The sequence below is a fragment of the Copadichromis virginalis genome, linkage group LG3 (assembly GCF_057382275.1).
Source record: "Copadichromis virginalis isolate Kocher_CV1m ecotype Utaka linkage group LG3, C_Virginalis_male_GT1.1, whole genome shotgun sequence".
NCBI lineage: Eukaryota > Metazoa > Chordata > Actinopteri > Cichliformes > Cichlidae > Copadichromis > Copadichromis virginalis.
This window is the reverse complement of record NC_140620.1, coordinates 40,632,684-40,647,009: the sequence shown is the minus strand read 5'-3', so window position 1 is coordinate 40,647,009 and position 14,326 is coordinate 40,632,684. Positions and strand designations below refer to the sequence as shown.

The window sequence follows — 14,326 nt, the reverse complement described above, 5'->3', positions numbered from 1 at the left end:
CCCTGAGGGCATCAGTCACCGGCAGGGAGTGTGGTGAGGGGAGATAGGCCTTGGAGGGCCTGGGAGTTCCCAGAGAGGTGGAGTCTAAGACCCGACCTGACATATAGACACAGACAAACAGGCACACACAGACACAAACATGCATTCCCACCCTCATGCACACATATACAAACACTCAGCACTCACCCAACGTAAGGATTGACATAAATGGACATGTACACACAATCACACTCCCCAAACATACTCTATACCCCGGGTCCAGGTACCCTCGCCCCCAGAGGGGGAAACAGAACCCAGACCCAAGAGATCTTACCCTTCCCCCCGGGGTGGAGGCAAGCAGACTGTCCCAGGCTCCGCAGCAGCAGGGAGGCCAATCGGACAGCTAACATCTGCTCCCAGCCCCCCCGCCCCAATGGCTAGCAGAGAACGGGGGTGTGTGAAGACATAAGTCCCTTTTAACATATTATAATTGTACATAATTGGGAATTATTCTGCACATTAAACACACCTAACAAAGAGTCAGCCCAGTTAAATTACCGGAGATGAATCAACTGTATGGTTATTTTGGAGTTTATAGTTTGTGCTGCTGTTAAACTTTACAGTATTGACTTCAGTATTTCTGCTGTTAATGTAGCTAGACTACCATGTTGATCAGTAATATGTAATGTGAAATTTGATATTATTACTTTGCTGGATTCACTGAGACACTTGTCCAACAACCTTGGTTTATAAAGGAAATTACAGAAATCTGAGCTAACAAAACAGAGACTGGATACCTGTGTCCATGAAAAGCTCCTGTGCCAAACAGAAATTGTAATATGGTCTAATCAGCTCTATTTCATGAATGACTTCTTACCAAGCATAATCAGCCTTGGGGTGCTTGGCAGGTTGTTCTCTGCTTCAAGGGACATCCTGGTAGGTGTTTCCTGCCAGAAAGAGGACCAAGACATTTTATGTAACAAAAAAAAAAAAAAAAAAACAGGACAGCAAGCAACAGCATTAAACATAGAGCTGTATGAAAGAAGCTTACATCTGCTAAGACAAAGAGAGAGTCTTCATCTTCCTTGTAATACTTCATCATGAGAAGTATGGCTGCTGTGCCAACCTTGTTGTTGGTCAAAACTCCCTCACTTTCAATCTGCTGGATGAGTGTCCTTATACCAAGGTTCCATTTGAGCTTCTGGCTGGAGAAATAGTTAATAATCCTTCTGCCTTTGGTTATGAGGGCCTGACTTAAGCGCTCACTGATATCGATGCCTGTGAGTTTGTAAAAGTGGTTCGAAAGAACTTTCCGAGTAAACAAGAATGGCCACTGCTCCTGAATTTCAGCTACTGAAAGTGAGGGACAACTGTTGATAAGCTGCCGCTGAGAAATATATGTGAGGCACATGAAGTCATCCACATCAGGTCTCTCCACAGCTCCAGGTCCTTCTGAATTAAAAATTGTTAACAGGATGTGTTTCTTTTCCTCTAAAAAGCTGACGTTTCCCCCTAAGGAAGTTCAACTGGCTGCCAATTTATACAACCATAGCTATCAACAAGGCATCTAACTTTTTTAGGTGAGGTTGCATTACTGTTGGGACTGCAGTCTTCCTCATTCCTGGTTCTGTGTTGTATTATCTTGATTAACATGTTCAACTCTAGATTTGATGCTTCTTAGTAGTGAATAATGTCCACAACCCAGTCTTTCTCCCTTTTTGGTAAAATCTGCAAATGTTTGAGGGTATCTGTTTACAATGATCTTAGCAACCTCTTCACAAGATGCACGTTTAGGGTTTCTGCAGTGAACTTGCATGGCCTCCACAACAATTCTAACCATACTTCTCCTGTCCTCTGGATGAGCTCTGTCTCCTCTTGTGATTGCATGCGACAGTTGGAGTGGAAATCTTTCCCAAGCTCCAGAGTAATGGTGTCATTCAAATTCTTTGGTCTGCCATCTAAAAAAAGAGAGAGAGAGATCATTGGAAAAGCAACTTGCAGGGTTCACTAAAAGATGAACCCTGCAATTAGGATTGAGTAATAACAGAAAGGCAGTTTTGGGGACCTTGTCTGAAGATGAAAATCAATCCCAGGACTGCAAAAGAACTACAAACTCAAGGTCTTGAATTGAAAAGTTGAAAAATACATCGTAAAATACAGTATATTTTACAGTTTGTCACAATTTCCACCCTTAGTCCTACCATTACCAACGAAAGGTTAATGGTGTTAGATTCAGTGTCTACTTTTGTTTCGTGCATTGCACAGCTGCAAAGATCCTGAAATTCCTCTATGATGCTCTGTATAGTGCTGGTTGGCAAGAGCATTTTAGCCTGCATTTTTAAATGACACAAAGTCTTGTAATAGATTAACTGTGTCCTGTCCTTGTATTATGGCAAATCCCCCAATTTCTTGTTGCCTTGACTGCTGAACTGTCTACTTATGTTTTTGAGAAATATGGCTGGAAAATGATGTTCGGACACTGAAGTATTTAGAGCAACCTTCAAATGGACATAATACTTTTCCCCCCATCTTTGATATGAAATCTGAGAGGGGCACAAAGAGCTGTGAAGTTTTGTGCAGCATACCCACATCCAGGAACTTGACAGCTGAGGTCACCAATGAATTTATAAAACTCCTCCTCAGTGGTCTCCCTTCTTGTTCTGTGATTCCTAGGCATATGTGAATGAAGGCAGAAAATGTTCTGAAAGTGGCAGGGCAGTTCTCAGTTCCACAAGAAAGCCTATCCTCCTGACTACCAGCAATGCAAATTTGTCCTCTGTAGTGCACCTTTCTAAACCTGAATATCTCCCATGCACTGCATACTACAGAATTGCCTCCTTTTGGTATCTACAGAGGACATTTAGGGCTTTCCAATGATACCAAATGTGAAGGGGTGGAGCTTTGGGAACTTTAGTTTTTTCATTAAGGAACATGGCGGCCATCGCTGCAAGCACATTTTATGGGAAGAAGAAAAGTAAGTGCATAAAACTTCTTATTGAGCAATTTTTAGCTATAAATGTTGTTAGCATATTTTAAATAAGTCTCTTAATAACACATTAAAACATAGTATGCTTAATTCTAACTTCATTTTAGTATAGTATTGAAGTGTTTAAAAAATGTCCTCCATAGTGGACATTTGTAGTCATTTCCTCCATTTTGTTCTGTTTTTTTAAATGACCAGAAAAGGAGTCATTTTTAGAAGCAGAAAGAAATTTATTGCAGTTTGATGAGGGAAACCCAGATCTTGAGTTGTTTGATGAAGAAGATCATAGGGAATAAGCCCTTGAAGAAGAAAGAAGGAGGAGCATCAGGGATGGTACTCAGACCTGAACTTGCTGTCATTAAGTGGTTGGACAGTTGTCATGGCATCCTCTGCCTATGGCAATCAACCTCAGGACAGACGCACAAGATGGTCTAAGAAAAACAAAAGGTTTGTCCATGTACCAAGTCCACTGGCAATTGCTGAGTACACTACCAATATAAGTGACGTGGACCTTGTTGCCGAATGTTGAGTTTCTACAGGATGGTCCCTCACACTCAGAAATTGACAGTATGTGCAGTTTTCTACTTTTTGATCTGGAAATCACCAACTTGTGGCTTCAGTATAGCAGTGACTTGCAGTTTTGGGGGAAGAAACCACTACAGTTCCTTGAGTTCAAACTTCTCCTTGGTGAAGAGTTGAAGAAAATGTTTGCCATCAAAGTTCATTTTTACACGTTTGGCCTTCCAATGTCCTCTGCAGTGGACATGTGATATCTAAAAAATGTGAACTTTTTTTTCCCAAAAAATTATTTCAGTCTTCTAATTACCTTACAAACATTGGGGGATTTAAAAATTTTTTTGATTGGACAACATTTTTTTTCCTGGTAGTCAGGGGTTTGTGGCTTTTAACATGCAAACTGAACAATATAAATTTCCGTGCACTGAAGCCACAAAATTTAGAAATACACATAGGTGCAAAAAGTTCAGTGACCAATTACCTTTCCTGAATGACATATGCAATGCAAAAAATAAGAGTATTGTCAATAGGGACCAATTCCCAGTTTTTACATGATCAAAATTATTCACAAAAGGCTTCAATAAACAGAAAATGTGTGCCAACAAGAGAGCAGTGCACAAAAATGAAAAGATATTTGAGCTCGACTCTTTAATGGGTTTAACATGACTTAGTCAGCACTCCGCACCGTACAGGTAGTACAAGCACACCTGAAAACACTGACCAGCTAACAGCTTTAAGCATTTGGGCGCAACCTCGGTAGTTCACCGATTCACCTATTGCAAACGTCCAAGTTTCTATCAAGTCTCATAAATCCATCGGCAACTATTACCAAACTAGTCTTTTGAGTCTCCACATTCATAGATATTGACATTTTGTCTTAGCATTTGAATGAAAATATCCTGGTAGGGTAGCTTAAAAGTCAAAACAAACAGTAATAAGAACGCATTTCGGACTTCTCTCGAATAAGTGAAAAAAAATAAAGACTTACCTTCAGACTGATTAGGTGGTGTCAATCCAACTTTAATGTGTTCCATGTCAGTCCGTTTTAGGGAAAAAGTGTTAAGTGGTTTCATTTAATTTTGAAATACTCAGAGTTATCACGAATAGCATATGATCTTCAGATATAATCCAATCAACCTTGCATTTAATCCGATTGAACATCCAGTTACCTCTGACTACTTCTAAGTTGCACATGTTAACAGTCTCATCATCACTCTGTGCTGCAGCGAACTGGATCTGTGGCACAGAATAGTTGATGGTCATGTTGTTCTCCAGCTTTGCAGCTTTGTTTGTCTGAATTGCGGCTTAAACGTGCAAAACTAAGAGAAGCAGATCAATATTTTCTTCTTGTTGTTATTTAATGGTGGTTGGCAACCAGCGAAAGGATCATTAACCACCTCGAGCAATATTTTCTATCCCCATTGTTGCCCGACGTGTGCGTCATACGTCACGTTGTACGTCAGGTGAACGTGTGGCGTCGGCTATCGCGCCTGTCGCATTACAAAGCTTTAAAAACACAACCCAACGCGCTAAACTGTGATAATGTGTTACATTATCACGTATATCAGGACATCTCTTCTGAACCAAGAGGAAGTGGTGCTACAAAGGAATAATTTCTTTAGGAGAGTGCATTTAATAGCAGTCTGGCCTGCCACAAAATGCACCGCTAAAAATACAGTTTCTGCTTGTCCCAGAATTTATTAATTTTGAGAGTGAAGTTGTAGGACTGATGCTGGTTAGTGGTGTAGGTTTCATGGATGTGACACCTTAACTTGTGTAAAATGACGACCAGAGCATATGATTAGGTTAGTTCACTGTAGTTAGGCAGAGGTGTCTTAAATAGTACCTTATACAAAACAAACAAAGGTCCAGTATAAGAAAGAATAAGAAGAGAAAAAAGGAACACCCTGCTAAATGAAGTCATTTTTAAACATTACTCTAAATGTAGCCATTAGTTTTTGTTGCTGGCCATACAAAAAATAAGTATACTTCAATTATATTTCCCAGGTATGCCTTACCTACTACGTATACTAATAATGCTTCTTGTGACTATATTGGCCCCGTTTTAGTACACAACAGTATTCTTGAAATTAACTTTTAGATGTACTTTTTGTTCACCATAAATGTACTAGCATAATGTCATAATATCTACAAGAGTATAATTAAAATATACTCGACTATGACAATACTAACCTTACACGTATACTATTAATTTACTTTTTATATTTGACTTACTTCTGATTTAAAAACAGTAATTAAAATGCAATTGAAACGTATTTTTCACATGTAAGAAATCTCTTCATTCCCCAGATATCAGATAACAGTTCTAACTATCAGAAGGCTTCATTTATAGAGAACTCCACCCATAGTTCAAGTACCAGAATTATATTATGAACAGGTGAGAAAATGTTTTGAGAGTTGAGGTTTATTAACTATTGACCCTTTTCACTCACGGTTTGAACAATTTCATTTTTTAAATTAATGATTTACCCCACTTACTCTGTTCAAAGGGTAAAAGACATTACACAAGAATCTTTGACAGATTCTTGTTTTAAAACATCATTTGTTTCATAGTTGTTTTAATTTCATAGTTAAAGCACTGCAATGCATGCTGGGTATTACTTTTTACTTCTTAGTAAACCTCAGGTATGCTTCAAATAACTTACATACTACATAGTATACTACAAGCACTACTATACTACAAGTATAGACTAAATGTACTTATACTTTTCTGTATACTTCTAACTGTACTTAAAGTATGCTTAAATGTAATTTGGTCTAAAAAAGGAAGAAAATACATACAAAGTAAACTAAAGGTATACTTGCTTGTTTTCTAGTTTTTAAAGTATACTTATACTTAAATATTCTTTTTGGTAAGAGTGAGACTGGTTGTTTGATACAAAGTGGGCTGTAATAATGTTTCACATTGTTAGAATAAACAAATACATTTATTAATATATTCAATTCAATTTTATTTATATAGCGCCAAATCACAACAAAAGTCGCCTCAAGGCGCTTCATAGATACAGAGAAAAACCCAACATTCATATGACCCCCTATGAGCAAGCACTTTGGAGACAGTGGGAAGGAAAAACTCCCTTTTAACAGGAAGAAACCTCCGGCAGAACCAGGCTCAGGGAGGGGCGGCCATCAGCTGCGACCGGTTGGGCTGAGAGAAGGAAGACAGGATAAAGGACATGCTGTGGAAGAGAGCCAGAGGTTAATAACAGATATGATTCAATGCAGAGAGGTCTGTTAATACATATTGAGTGAGAAAGGTGACTGGAAAGGAAAAACTCAATGCATCATGGGAATCCCCAGCAGCCTACGTCTATTGCAGCATAACTAAGGGAGGATTCAGGGTCACCTGGTCCAGCCCTAACTATATGCTTTAGCAAAAAGGAAAGTTTTAAGCCTAATCTTAAAAGTAGAGATAGTGTCTGTCTCCTGAATCCAAACTGGAAGCTGGTTCCACAGAAGAGGGGCCTGAAAACTGAAGGCTCTCCCTCCCATTCTACTTTTAAATACTCTAGGAACAACAAGTAGGCCTGCAGAGCGATAGCGAAGTGCTCTAATAGGGTGATATGGTACTACAAGGTCATTAAGATAAGATGGGGCCTGATTATTTAAGACCTTGTATGTGAGGAGCAGGATTTTGAATTCAATTCTGGATTTAACAGGAAGCCAAACAGGAGAAATATGCTCTCTCTTTCTAGTCCCTGTCAGTACTCTTGCTGCAGCATTTTGGATTAGCTGAAGGCTTTTCAGTGAGTTTTTTGGACATCCTGATAATAATGAATTGCAGTAGTCCAGCCTGGAAGTAATAAATGCATGAACTAGTTTTTTAGCGTCACACTGAGACAGGATATTTCTAATTTTAGAGATGTTGCGCAAATGGAAGAACGCAGTCTTACATATTTGTTTAATATGTGCGTTGAAGGACATATCCTGGTCAAAAATGACTCCAAGGTTCCTCACAGCGTTACTGGAGGCCAAAGTAATGCCATCCAGAGTAAGAATCTGGTTAGATACCATATTTCTAAGCTTTTCAGGGCCGAGTACAATAACCTCAGTTTTATCTGAATTAAGAAGCAGAAAGTTAGCGGCCATCCAGGTCTTTATGTCTTTAAGACATTCCTGCAGTTTAACTAATTGGTGTGTGTTATCTGGCTTCATGGACAGATAGAGCTGGGTGTCATCTGCATAGCAGTGAAAATGTATGCTATGTCTTCTAATGATGCTGCCTAAGGGAAGCATGTATAATGTAAACAGAATTGGTCCTAGCACTTAACCCTGTGGAACTCCATAATTAACCTCAGTGTGTGAAGAGGACTCTCCATTTATATACATTAATACAGGGACTTCCACAGCCTTTTCAACAGCGCTGCGGACTGCGGGGTGGGGGCGGGCAGTGTTTTGGAAATGACAGTCTTCATTACAAAGGTTTCTTCGTTATGAATTAGCATACATGTTTTTATTGAACATTTGAAGAACTAGCAAGAAAACCAGAAACTCTTGTAGTTCACATAAAGTCAGAGATAAAAACGACAAGGAGCAGGTGCATCTAGTACAGGTAGAGCTGCTGCAAAAACCCACCGAGCTCAGCAGCCAGCAACAAATTCTGGATCCTTTGCTTTTAGTTAGCAATTAGCATTAGCAGCACATCCTGCGTCCGATGTGAAAGGACTTTTATGATGCTCGCTGTGACTCACAACAATGGTCCCGGGTCAGCCCTGACGTTGTGTTAAACTAATCCTAAAGTAATAATGGTATTTCTAACCACTGACATACCACAACTTTATCCTTTCAACAGCTGCTGAAAGTAAGGGGACCTAGCTGCTATCGGATATTTATATAGAGATTACCCTTCAAGGACCTGCAGTTCAAAAAAGTGCCCCTCCGACAGCCAAACCCATCTGTTCTCTGATTGGATTGTTACATTTGTGATTGACATGACATTCACCAATCAGATGAAAGGAAGAAAAATAGGGTCAAAATTCGTAGTTGTAACTTGCAGGGTTTTTTTGGCTAAGTCCACACACAAATCTTTTTTACACATACAAATCTTTTTTACACACACACAAATCTTTTTTACACATACAAATCTTTTTTACGCACGCACAAATCTTTTTTACACATACAAATCTTTTTTACGCACGCACAAATTTTTTTTACACATACAAATCTTTTTCACAAGTACAAAACTGATTTACAAGTACAAAATATTTATGACCACATTTTGAGCCCATAGTCTACCGCTCGAGTTGGAAAAATCTGAACTCCAGCGTCAAATCGCGCCGCGACAACCAATCAGGAGCCTGGTGACGTGGCTGTGACCTAGGTCAAAGGGGCAGATCCAGCCAAAGCCCTTCATACTTCAATGGAGGGAAGGCTAATCAATGCCGTAGCAAACAACCCGGAGCCGTACGACACCAGCTGCTTTCTGTACCGAGACAGGAATATAAAGGACCGAGCTTGGAGGAAGATATGTAAAGAGATCGGGCAACCTGGTAAGTTCATTCATTTCTCTTTTGAAAGTTTTCACTGACCCGGGGAAGCCGCACAAAAGCTAGCAAGCCACCGCTATTTTCCCACTGACGTACAAATACCATTCTGCTTTTATCCATGTTGTCATTTAGGAATATATTTTATTGTTTATTAATAAACAGCACACAGTGGTCCCGCTGTTCATCCGTCACTGCTTCGCTTTTTCGCTGTTTTTTTTATTGCACAGTACAGCATTGCATTCTGCAGCCTGATTGACAAATCTGCTCCATGTCGTGTCGCCTGCGCTTGCCAAATTTATCATGTTTGGTTTTGATAACCATCACGTCCAATAGGAAAAACAGCACAAAAACACCCATAACTATGAGCCTCATTCGGAAATAGACACCTGCACCGCGAGGGAAAAAGGCGCACGAAAGTGGCAGGCAGATGAAGACAAAACGCGGCATAATAATACTTTTACGTTTTGCAATCTACAAAGGTTTGCACTTTGAGAATCAATTGTGAGAACTGTGACCAATGTTCATGTGTGTGGGGAAAACAGTGTATAAAGTGCATGACCAGGGGCTAGTTATTCTGAGAACCCCTGCTGCAATAAATGAGGGACCACTGTATATACTTTCTCTGATTATATTCAACATGTTAACATTTAATACTGTATTGATAGAGCCAACTGATTCTGCAGCAGAGCAGTTGCTTCTCCTGGCTCCCCAGTCCCTGAGCTCCTGCTGCTGCACCCACAGGTATGTACAGCAAGCACTGATACCTTTTTAGTCGGTGGGATTGCCTTGTGATCACCTTTACTAAATATCTACAACCAATCCTGTTTTTGTTTTGTTTTTTTCAATGTTGAAATTAAAATCTAGTAGCAGTCTTCTCATTTCTTTGTGTTTTGTGCTGTTTTACAGGCTCACAGAGGAGGACGGCTCCGAGGCAGATGAGGGACTGGTCCCAGGACGGTCCATCGACGGTGGAGCTGGCCATCCTGGAGTCCCTGAAGAGGCCACACCAGTCTCCAATGGAGCATTTCCTCCTCAGCCTTGTTCCTGCTCTGGAGAGCAGCTGGGTCCTTTTCATTCCTCTCTCTCTGTAAATACTTATATTTTATATATTTATGTTTAATGTTTTTCTGTGTGAGAATTTTAATATTATTTCAAATAAATTTTTATAATGACTAATGTCTCAGTTCTACTACACAGCAAATGTTGGCACACGACTTGACACATGTAGAATTTATTTCATATTATACTAATGACAAAATATACTAATACAGTGGGATGCAGAAGTTTGGGCAACCTTGTTAATAGACATTATTTTCCTGTATAAATCGTTGGTTGTTACAATAAAAAATGTCAGTTAAATATATCATACAGGAGACACATACAGTGATACTTGAGAAGTGAAAAGAAGTTTACTGGATTTACAAAAAAGTGTGCAATAATTGTTTAAACAAAATCAAGCAGGTGCATAAATTTGGGCACCACAAAAAAAGAAATGAAATAAATATTTAGTGTATATCAATGTGTGTGTCTCCTATATGATATATGGGGTGCCTTTGTCTGGACGTGCTTCCCATCCAGAGCTGCACAGCACAGAGGAAAGTTCCAGCGCTCCTGGAATCCCTTTGTGATGGACCGCCAGTCTCCAGGTGAAGGCACAGCCATGAAGTCGTCCACTAGACAGTCCCAGATGGCCGTCGCTGCCTGGGGGGTGATCTGGCTCACCGTGGACACACCGACTCTGTAACTGAACGCTTGGTCGTGAAGGAGTCCCCGGTGACAAGGAACCTGGACAAAATTGTTCAAAATCAGTATTATGTGTACTGCAGTTACAAAATATATTATTTAAATTCCAAAATACTTTTGTGATGTCAGATTTAAATCACAAAACTTAAATCTTACATAAAACATTTTGTAATTATAAGGATAATTACAAAATGTATTGTGGCGAGCTCAGACAAGGAGGAGACGGAGGTATCATTTGGTCTTGCTTCCCGTGAGTTAGCCAGGGAGCACAGCCGTTTATTAACATTTGCAGAAGAACACTGCCGCTAGCTAACTGCTCAGCGCGGCAACAACCACAACAACACACAGGGCGCCCTCTGACCCCGGAAGGACACACCGTCGCAGCGAGAGGGCGTCACCCGTCACTATGGCAACATAAACAAAATATAACTGTACAAACAGAACCCCGAACAGCCCTGACCCGCTACATAGCCCCCACCTAAGGGGTCAGTCGTCCCCGACGACCCCATTACCCCACACAAAGTCCTGCAAGTGTCCAGGTGCCTTCTTTTGGCGCACCGGCCGGTCACGACTGGCGGGGGAAAAGTCACTCGGGTCAGAACATGGGGTGCCACCATCATCCCCTGCCCGGCGTCTGCCGGAGCGAGCGGTCGGTACGGTGAGAGCCCGTCCCGGTGCAACACCACCATGCGCCCCGGGCCCGGCATGCGGACTCCTGCACCGCAGTCCGATACGACCAAAGGACCAGGGGCAGATGTCGGTCCCAATCCCGCTGGTGGCGGCTGGTGAGAATGGCGAGCTGGGTGGCCAGCGTGCGGTTGAAGCGCTCAACCAAGCCATCGCTTTGTGGGTGGAGCGGAGTGGTTCTCGTCTTCTCCACCCCCAGTCGCCGGCAGATCTCCCCGAAGACCTTCAATTCAATTCAATTCAATTTTATTTATATAGCGCCAAATCACAACAAAAGTCGCCTCAAGGCGCTTCATAGATACAGAGAAAAACCCAACAATCATATTGACCCCCTATGAGCAAGCACTTTGGTGACAGTGGGAAGGAAAAACTCCCTTTTAACAGGAAGAAACCTCCGGCAGAACCAGGCTCAGGGAGGGAGGAGCGCCGCCTCAAGCCAGGCCCCCACCTGAACCAACGTCGCGTCGGCCTCCTGCTCCCGCTTCAGCTGCTGCGTTGTCAATGGGAGCCACCCCCCTCCGCCGGCTGTGGCCTGAGCAGTAGCCACGCCCAGCACCTCCTGGGCCCACTCCTCCTGTCGCAGGCAGTAGCGGCCGTCTGGAGAGGGCATCAGCATTGCCATGCTGTCGACCTGGCCGATGCTGGATCTCGAAGTCATAGCCCTGAAGGACCTCCAGCCAGCGGGCCACCTGCCCTTCTGGGTGTTTGAAGTTCAGGAGCCAAGTCAGAGATGCATGGTCAGTGCGCAGGAGGAACCGGCAGCTGTACAGATATGGCTGGAAGTGCCGCACCGCTAGCACTACGGCCAGCAGCTCCCGCTGGGTCACGCAGTAGTTCCTCTCGGCACGCCCCAAGGCACGACTGAAGTACGCCACCACCCGTTCTCCAGCCTCGTCCCACTGGGAAAGGCCCGCCCCGACCCCTACATTGCTAGCATCAGGGTCCATAATGAAAGGTTGCCGGGCGTTGGGGTAGGCCAGGACTGGGGCTCTGGTGAGGGCCTCCTTCAGCTGTGCAAAAGCCGCAGCACAGGCATCCCCCCAGCCAAACAGCTGTCCCTTGTCAGTCAGGCGGTGGAGGGGGCTGGCCATTGTTGCGAACCCTTTGATGAACCGACGGTAGTAGGAGGCTAGGCCCAGGAAGCTCCGCAGTTCTTGGACGTTCGAGGGAGTCGGCCAGTCCTGGACCGCAGCCACTTTTGCGGGGTCAGTGGCGACACCTCGAGCGCTGATCACATGGCCCAAGAACGTGGTCTCTCTCGCCAACAGCCGGCATTTCGCGGGGTTGAACCGCAGCCCAGCTCGTCGGATGGCACTCAAGACCTCGCTCAGGTGAGACAGTGCACTGTCGAAGTCGCCACCGTGCACCAACAGGTCATCCAGGTACACAACGCAGCGGCTACGAGGGATATCCACGAGCACCCTCTCCATCAGTCTCTCAAACGTCGCTGGCAGATTGCAGAGCCCAAATGGCATGACCCTGAACTGCCACAGCCCCTGTCGAATGGTGAATGCAGTCTTAGGCCTTGCGTCGGGTGCTAGCTCCACCTGCCAGTAACCGTTGCGTAGGTCGAGGGAGCTGAACCAACTGGAGCCAGTAACGTAATCTAGGGCCTCGTCGATCCGCGGCAGCGGGTACGAGTCCTTCTTGATGACTTCATTGAGACAGCGAAAGTCCAGCAGAACCTCGGGCTGCCATCCTTCTTCCCCACCAGAACCACTGGTGCCGCCCATGGGCTATTGGACGGCTCGATCACCCCAGCCGCAGCCATCTCACGTATCTTCTCTTCCACTACCTGCCGTTTTGAGAGGGGCAGCCGGTGTGGGCGCAGACGGATGGGCTGAGCAGAGCCGGTGTCGATGGTGTGCTGGACCAGACTCGTCTGCCAACAGTCTTTGTCACTGGCGGCAAAGATGTCCACATTCTCGTCCAGGAGGCACCTCAACCGCTGGCGCTGGTCGACGTTGAGGCCTACGCTGCTGCGCTGCCAAAGGTCATCAACAGCCTCGATGGTCTCAGTCGAAGGAGGTTTGTCAGGCTGAGAGGCTGAGGCCAATGGAGATGACCCGGAGCCACCGGCATCCGAAATCTGCTGAGTGGCAGCTGCCCGACGCCTGTCTCGTCTGGTCCCCACTCCCTGCTTATGGCCGTGCTGGAGAGCAAAAGTCTCTGCGCCAAGAGTGATAGCCAGCTTCGCGGTGTCGACGCAGGCCCCCCAGCGGCTCAGCAGATCCAGGCCAATGATGCACTGGTCTTGAATGTCGGCAAGCCAGAAGTCGTGCACAAGCTCTAGATCCTTCACTCGCATCCGCAACGGTTTCTTCCCCCGCATAACAGTTTTCTCCCCCATCACTATCATCAGCTGGGTGTCTGTGGGCAACCAACCCTTCACCAGTGGCCCAGATGTTCCAAGAAGAACGCCAGGTTGTATCAGGGAAATGGTAGACCCTGTGTCCACCAGGGCCTGGCATGGCTGGTCCTCAACACAGCAGCTCAGGTAGAGTCCCTTGAGGTGCCCAACTCGGCCCACCACTGTGCATCGTCCTTGGAGGGGGGCAGGAAGCTGGAGCGGTGGTCCCCTCGCTACACCGCTCCCTCCTCGTTTCCCTGAGGCTGCGTAGTTCTGGTCTTCGGGGCTGGTGCTGGGAAGTCACACGCCACGTGGCCAGGCTCATCGCACCGGTAGCAGCGGTCGGTTGGTCGACGAGGACGCCTCCGGGGCACCGAGGGTTGCAGCTGGGACATCTCGGCGACCTCCCCCTCCCCGTCACAGTCTGCGGCTCTGATTTGGGGGTAGTTTGGGGGGGGCACCTGCTGGTTAGGTCGCGAGGTGAGCACCAGCTCGGTCCTTTCAGCCTCAAGGAGCGCCTCACGGAGGGTCTGAGGCATGGCCAGGCAGACGTGTTGGCGT

The 14,326-nt window shown here is 44.6% G+C and overlaps 2 pseudogenes across 1 annotated transcript in view; one reads left to right on the top strand and one right to left on the bottom strand.

Annotated features, from left to right (window-relative positions):
• LOC146714760 (E3 ubiquitin-protein ligase RNF19B-like) overlaps positions 1–14,326 on the top strand; it is a 230,548-nt pseudogene that overhangs the window by 188,869 nt on the left and 27,353 nt on the right. The gene's annotated exons all lie outside the window — the stretch shown is intronic.
• Positions 834–4,741, bottom strand: LOC146714762 (uncharacterized; annotated as a pseudogene).